Genomic DNA, 6000 nt, shown 5'->3' on the forward strand with positions numbered 1-6000 from the left:
CTGCGAGCTGTGATGGCCGCACGGCGCCCCTGTTGCCCATGGCGCCCTGTGCGGCCGCACAGCTCGCACAACCCAAAGGCCGGCCCTGGGTCCAAGCATTACTGTTTGGACTGAGAAGAACAGGGTAAGACCCCTCAAAGCTCGTCATGAAATAAAGACTATCACGAAGAGTATTCAACTGCATGTTGCAAGTGTACTAATACGGCTACAATCACTGTAAGCATATGCAACCGCAAACTTTTTTAGAACCATCTTTTGGGGTTCAACCTTCTTCATCTTGGTCCAAACTTTACCTTAGAAGGAGGATGTAGACCCCCCAAAAGTTGTCCTGGAAAAAAAAGTATGTGGCAAGATATGATTAAAGTGATTGTTGCCATATTACTACACTTGCAACAATGCAGTTGAGCACCGCCTAAGGTTTTTATTTTGTTTGGAGGCTTTGGGGGGTCTACACCCTTCATCTTGGTCCAAGCATTACTGTTTGGACTGAGAAGAACAGGGTAAGACCCTTCAAAGCTCGTCATGAAAAAGAGTATCATGAAGAGTATTCAACTGAATGTTGCAAGTGTACTAATACGGCTACAATCACTGTAAGCATATGCAACCGCAAACTTTTTTAGAACCATCTTTTGGGGTACAACCTCCTTCATCTCGGTCCAAACTTTACCTTAGAAGGAGGTAGACCCCCAAAAATTGTTCTGAAAAAAAAGTTTGTGGCGAGATATGAGTAAAGTGATTTTTGCCTTATTAGTACACTTGCAACAATGCAGTTGAGCACCGCCTAAGGTTTTTATTGAGAACAGGCTTTGGGGGGTCTTCACTCTTCATCTTGGTCCAAGCAATACTGTATGGACTGAGAAGAACAGGGTAAGACCCCTCAAAGCTCGCCATGAAAAAAAGGAGTATCACGAAGAGTATTCAGCTGAATGTTGCAAGTGTACTAATACGGCTACAATCACTGTAAGCATATGCAACCGCAAACTTAATTAGAACAAGCTTTTGGGGTACAACCTCCTTCATCTCGGTCCAACCTGTACCTTAGAAGGAGGATGTAGACCCCCCAAAAGCTGTCCTGGAAAAAAAGGATGTGGCAAGATATGATTAAAGTGATTGTTGCCATATTACTACACTTGCAACAATGCAGTTGAGCACCGCCTAAGGTTTTTATTTTGTTTGGAGGCTTTGGGGGGTCTTCACTCTTCATCTTGGTCCAAGCATTACTGTTTGGACTGAGAAGAACAGGGTAAGACCCCTCAAAGCTTGTCATGAAAAAAAGGAGTATCACGAAGAGTATTCAGCTGAATGTTGCAAGTGTACTAATACGGCTACAGTCACTGTAAGCATACGCAAACGCAAACTTTTTTAGAACCATCTTTTGGGGTACAGCCTCCTTCATCTTGGTCCAAACTTTACCTTAGAAGGAGGAGGTAGACCCCCCAAAAGTTGTTCTGAAAAAAAGTTTGTGGCGAGATATGAGTAAAGTGATTTTTGCCTTATTAGTAAACTTGCAACAATGCAGTTGAACACCACCGAAGGTATATTTTATTTTTTTGGAGGCTTTGGGGGGTCTACACCCTTCCCCTGGGTCCAAGCAATACACCCTTCATCTTGGTCTTCACTCCTCATCTTGGTCCAAGCAATACTGTATGGAGGGTAAGACCCCTCAAAGCTTGTCATGAAAAAGAGTATTCAACTGAATGTTGCAAGTGTACTAATACGGCTATAATCACTGTAAGCATATGCAACCGCAAACTTTTTTAAAACAAACTTTGGGGGGGGGGGGGGGGGCTAACTCCTTTATCTTGGCCCAAGCTGTACCTTAGAAAAAGGGGGGAGTCCGCCAAAAACTTGTTCCAAAAAAAATAAATAAAAAAAAAATGCGGTTGCAAATGCCTAAAGTGGTATTAAAGCTTACATTTTTTTTTTTTTTTAAATAACATACATATCATATTTACCTCCACTGTGCAGTTCGCTTTGCACAGAGTGGCCCCAATCCTCCTCTTCTGGGGGCCCATGGCGGCTCCTCCCTGAAAGAGCCAACCCCCTCTGGGAAGCGCTCTCCCGAGGGGGGTTAGCTCGCAGGCGCGCTCCCGTGCCATACAATTGGCGTCCATATATTGTATGACTCGGCCCCACCCCCACGGCGGCCGCGTCATTGGGATTTGATTGACAGCGGCGGGAGCCAATGGCTGCGCTGCTATCAATCTATCCAATGAAGAGCCGACAAGACCTGGGGAAAGCAACGCGGGATCGCGCCCACGGAAAGTCGGGGCTCAGGTAAGTAAAACAGGGCTGGGGTGGGGGGGGGCGGTGACTACAAGGCGTTTTTTTTACCCTTAATGCATAGGATGCATTAAGGGGAAAAAACACAAAGGTTTACAACCACTTTAAAGTCCTTGTGACCGTATTAGTACACTTGGTCCAAGCTGTACCTTAGAAGGTGGTGGTGGCAATGATGGTGGTGGGGGGGTGATGATGATGGTGGTGGTGGTGGTGGGGGGGGGGGTGATGATGATGGTGGTGGGGGGGGGGGGTGATGATGATGGTTGTGGGGGAGGTGATGATGATGATGGTAGTGGTGGAGGGATGATGGTGGTGGTGGGGGGGTGATGTTGGTGGTGGTGATGATGGTGGTGGGGGGGGTGATGATGATGATGGTGGTGGTGGTGGGGGGGGGGGGTGATGATGATGATGATGGTGGTGGGGGGGGGGTGATGATGATGGTTGTGGGGGAGGTGATGATGATGATGGTAGTGGTGGAGGGATGATGATGGGGGGGGGAGGTGATGATGGTGGTGGTGATGATGGTGGTGGGTGGGGTGATGATGTTGGTGGTGGTGGGGGGGTGATGATGTTGGTGGTGGTGGGGGGGTGATGTTGGTGGTGGTGGTGGTGGTGGTGGTGATGATGGTGGTGGGGGGGTGATGATGTTGGTGGTGGTGGGGGTGATGTTGGTGGTGGTTAGGGTTGCCAACTCATCCCTTTAAAACAGAACACATATTAATTACACAGGTTCTGAGGCTGATTAAGGAGGTAATTAAACTCACTTGGTGCCTTATTTGCATTAAATTAGCCACAGAACCTGTGTAATTAATATGTGTTCTGTTTTAAAGGGATGAGTTGGCAACCCTAGTGGTGGTGATGGTGAGGGGTGATGATGGTGGTGGGGGGATTGATAATGATGATGATGGTGGTGGTAGTGGGGGGTGATGTTGGTGGTGGTGATGATGATGGTGGGGGATGGTGGTGGTGGGGGGGGGGGGGATGATGATGGTGGTGGTGGGTGGGGGGGGGGGTGTTGATGGTGATGGAGGGGTGATGATGGTGGTTGGGGGGGGGGGATGATGATGGTGGTGGTGGGGGGGGGGTGTTGATGGTGATGGAGGGGTGATGATGGTGGTTGGGGGGGGGATGATGATGGTGGTGGTGGGGGGGGGGGGGTGTTGATGGTGATGGAGGGGTGATGATGGTGGTTGGGGGGGGGGTGATGATGGTGGTGGTGGGGGGGGTGATGTTGGTGGTGGAGGGGTGATGATGGTGGTGGTGGTGGGGGAGTGATGATGGTGGTGGTGGGGGGGTGATGATGGTGGTGGTGGTGGGGGGGGGGTGATGATGGTGGTGGTGGTGGTGGGGGGGGTGATGATGGTGGTGGTGGGGGGGTGATGATGATGGTGGTGGGGGGGGGTGATGATGGTGGTGGTGGGGGGGTGATGATGATGGTGGGGGGGGGGGGTGATGATGGTGGTGGAAACCTCCCCCCCTTCAAAGCTTATCCTGGAAGTGTAACAAAGTGCTAAAATACAAAGGGGGGTTAATTTACTAAACTTGGGGAGTGTAAAATCTGGTGGATCCCTGCATAGAAACCAATCAGCTTCCAGGTTTTGTCGCCGAAGCCTAATGGAACAAGCTGAAGTCAGAAGTTGATTGGCTCCCATGCACAGCTGAGGGCTCCAGTTTTAGTAAATCTCCCACATAGTATGACGGACAGAACGGCGGCGTTGCATGTGGATGAATCCGGCTACGATCCCCTGTAAACGTGCCCGGCCGCACACTTTCAAACTTCCCTTAACAACTGTAGACAGCGGCACCTTATGGCATTTAAAGGCATATTTAACGTTTGATATTATGAGCCCCTGGATCCCTCTACGTCCTAGGCTGCTGCCTCTTCCCCCCCCCAGTCCATTCCGAGAGGAAATCCTCAGCAGCCGGGTCTGTCCCTGGATAGCAGATTCTTTGAAGGAATCAGCAGGAAAAGTCACACAAGGACAACAGGCAATGAATGCAATGAGTTGTTCAGAAAGGGTGTACTTACTTACTGCAGCCAGGAATGGAGACAGTGAGAGGAGGTCGCCTTCCCTCCAGCCCCGGTCAGGGGTGATCAGCACTCACTGCTGGGTGACTCAGGTCTGCTGCTGTGAAGAAAGTCTTGTGTATTCTCATTATCAGCTGGAACAACCCCCAGCTCCTCACCCAGGCAGTGTGCTAGGAATCCTGCTAGATGGGATTGTGACAGCCTCTGCGCTTCAAGCCTGCGGCCACTAGGGGGTGCATGGAAATAGCCGAGGTCTACTGCAATACTACAAACTGCGGCGCTTCATTTGCAGCTTGCATGCTTTATCTGCGATTTATTTTACGTTGCAGTTTTCATCATTTCCAGCCGTAGCAGGGCGCTGATGTCATAGAATATTCAGTCGCTTGTGCAGCAGTTGATTTATTGTGGGGGCTACAAGTTTCAGCCCCGCTGCAGGGAAAGCGCAGCTGCGGGGAAAGCGCAGCTGCAGGGAATGCGCAGCTGCATGGAATGCGCAGCTGCAGGGAATGCGCAGCTGCAGGGAAAGCGCAGCGGCAGGGAACGCGCAGCGGCAGGGAATGTGCAGCTGCAGGGAACGCGCATCTGCAGGGAACGCGCAGCTGCAGGGACCGCGCAGCTGCAGGGATGAGAACGCTTTTTTGTTTTGTTTTGCTGCAGTTGGGGAAAGCTGCAAACAAGCAGTTCGCAATGCACTTTGACCCTGGATTTACACCTATGCGTTTTTAAACATTTAGGGGCAGATCCACAAAGATCTGCCCCGGCGCATCGTATCTGAGATACGCTACGCCGCCGTACCTTACCTGGCTTTGGTTCGAATCCATAAAGATTTCGCGCCGTAAGTTACGGCGGCGTAGTGCATCTCAAGCGGCGTAACGGCGCGGAATTCAAGTTGGGGCGGGTAGGGGGCGTGTTTCATTTAAATGAAGCGCGTCCCCGCGCCGAACGAACTGCGCATGCGCCGTCCCTAAATTTCCCGCCGTGCATTGCGCGAAATGACGTCGCAAGGACGTCATTGTTTAGACTTGGACGTCCGCGATTCACGGACGACTTACGCAAACAAAAAAAAATATTCAAATTAAACGCGGGAACGACGGCCATACTTAACATAGCAAGTCTAACTATACGCCACGAAACAGCAGCTTTAACTATACGCCGGAAAAAGCCGACTAGAGACGACGTAAGAGAATGTGACGGCCGCTCGTACGTTCGTGGATCGTCGTAAATAGCTAATTTGCATACTCGACGCGGAAAACGACGGGAACACCACCCAGCGGACGACGAAGAATTGCATCTTAGATCCGAAGCCGTACGCCTGTCGGATCGAACCCAGAAGCCGTCGTATCTTGTTTTGAGGATTCAAACTAAAGATACGACACGGGAAATTTGAAAGTACGCCGGCGTATCAGTAGATTCACCGGCGTACTCGCTTTGTGGATCTGCCCCTAAGTCCCTTTAACCACTTAAGGACCGGAGGATTTGACCCGGGCCAATTTTTTGCGATTCGGCCCTGCGTCGTTTTAACTGACAATTGCGTGGTCGTGCGACATGGCAACTAAACAAAATTGACCCCCCCCCCCCTCCACAAATAGAGATTTATTTTGGTGGTATTTGATCACCTCTGCGGTTTTTCATTTTTTTTTGCGCTATAAACAAAAAAAGAGCGACAATGTTGAAAACAAAACAAACAA

The 6000-nt window shown here is 50.3% G+C and overlaps 1 protein-coding gene across 2 annotated transcripts in view; it reads right to left on the reverse strand.

The window, feature by feature from the left end:
• LOC120946648 (prominin-1-A-like) overlaps positions 1 to 4477 on the reverse strand; it is a 137733-nt gene extending 133256 nt beyond the window's left edge. The window contains exon 1 of one of the 2 annotated variants that reach the window (XM_040361247.1): positions 4313 to 4477. The gene's annotated coding sequence lies outside the window, so the exon portion shown is untranslated. Of the gene's footprint in view, positions 1 to 4308 lie in introns of both variants that reach the window. The other variant, XM_040361246.1, reaches the window with a different exon arrangement.
• Positions 4478 to 6000: the final 1523 nt, after the last annotated feature.

Source organism: Rana temporaria, chromosome 8 (genome assembly GCF_905171775.1).
Source record: "Rana temporaria chromosome 8, aRanTem1.1, whole genome shotgun sequence".
Classification (NCBI taxonomy): domain Eukaryota; kingdom Metazoa; phylum Chordata; class Amphibia; order Anura; family Ranidae; genus Rana; species Rana temporaria.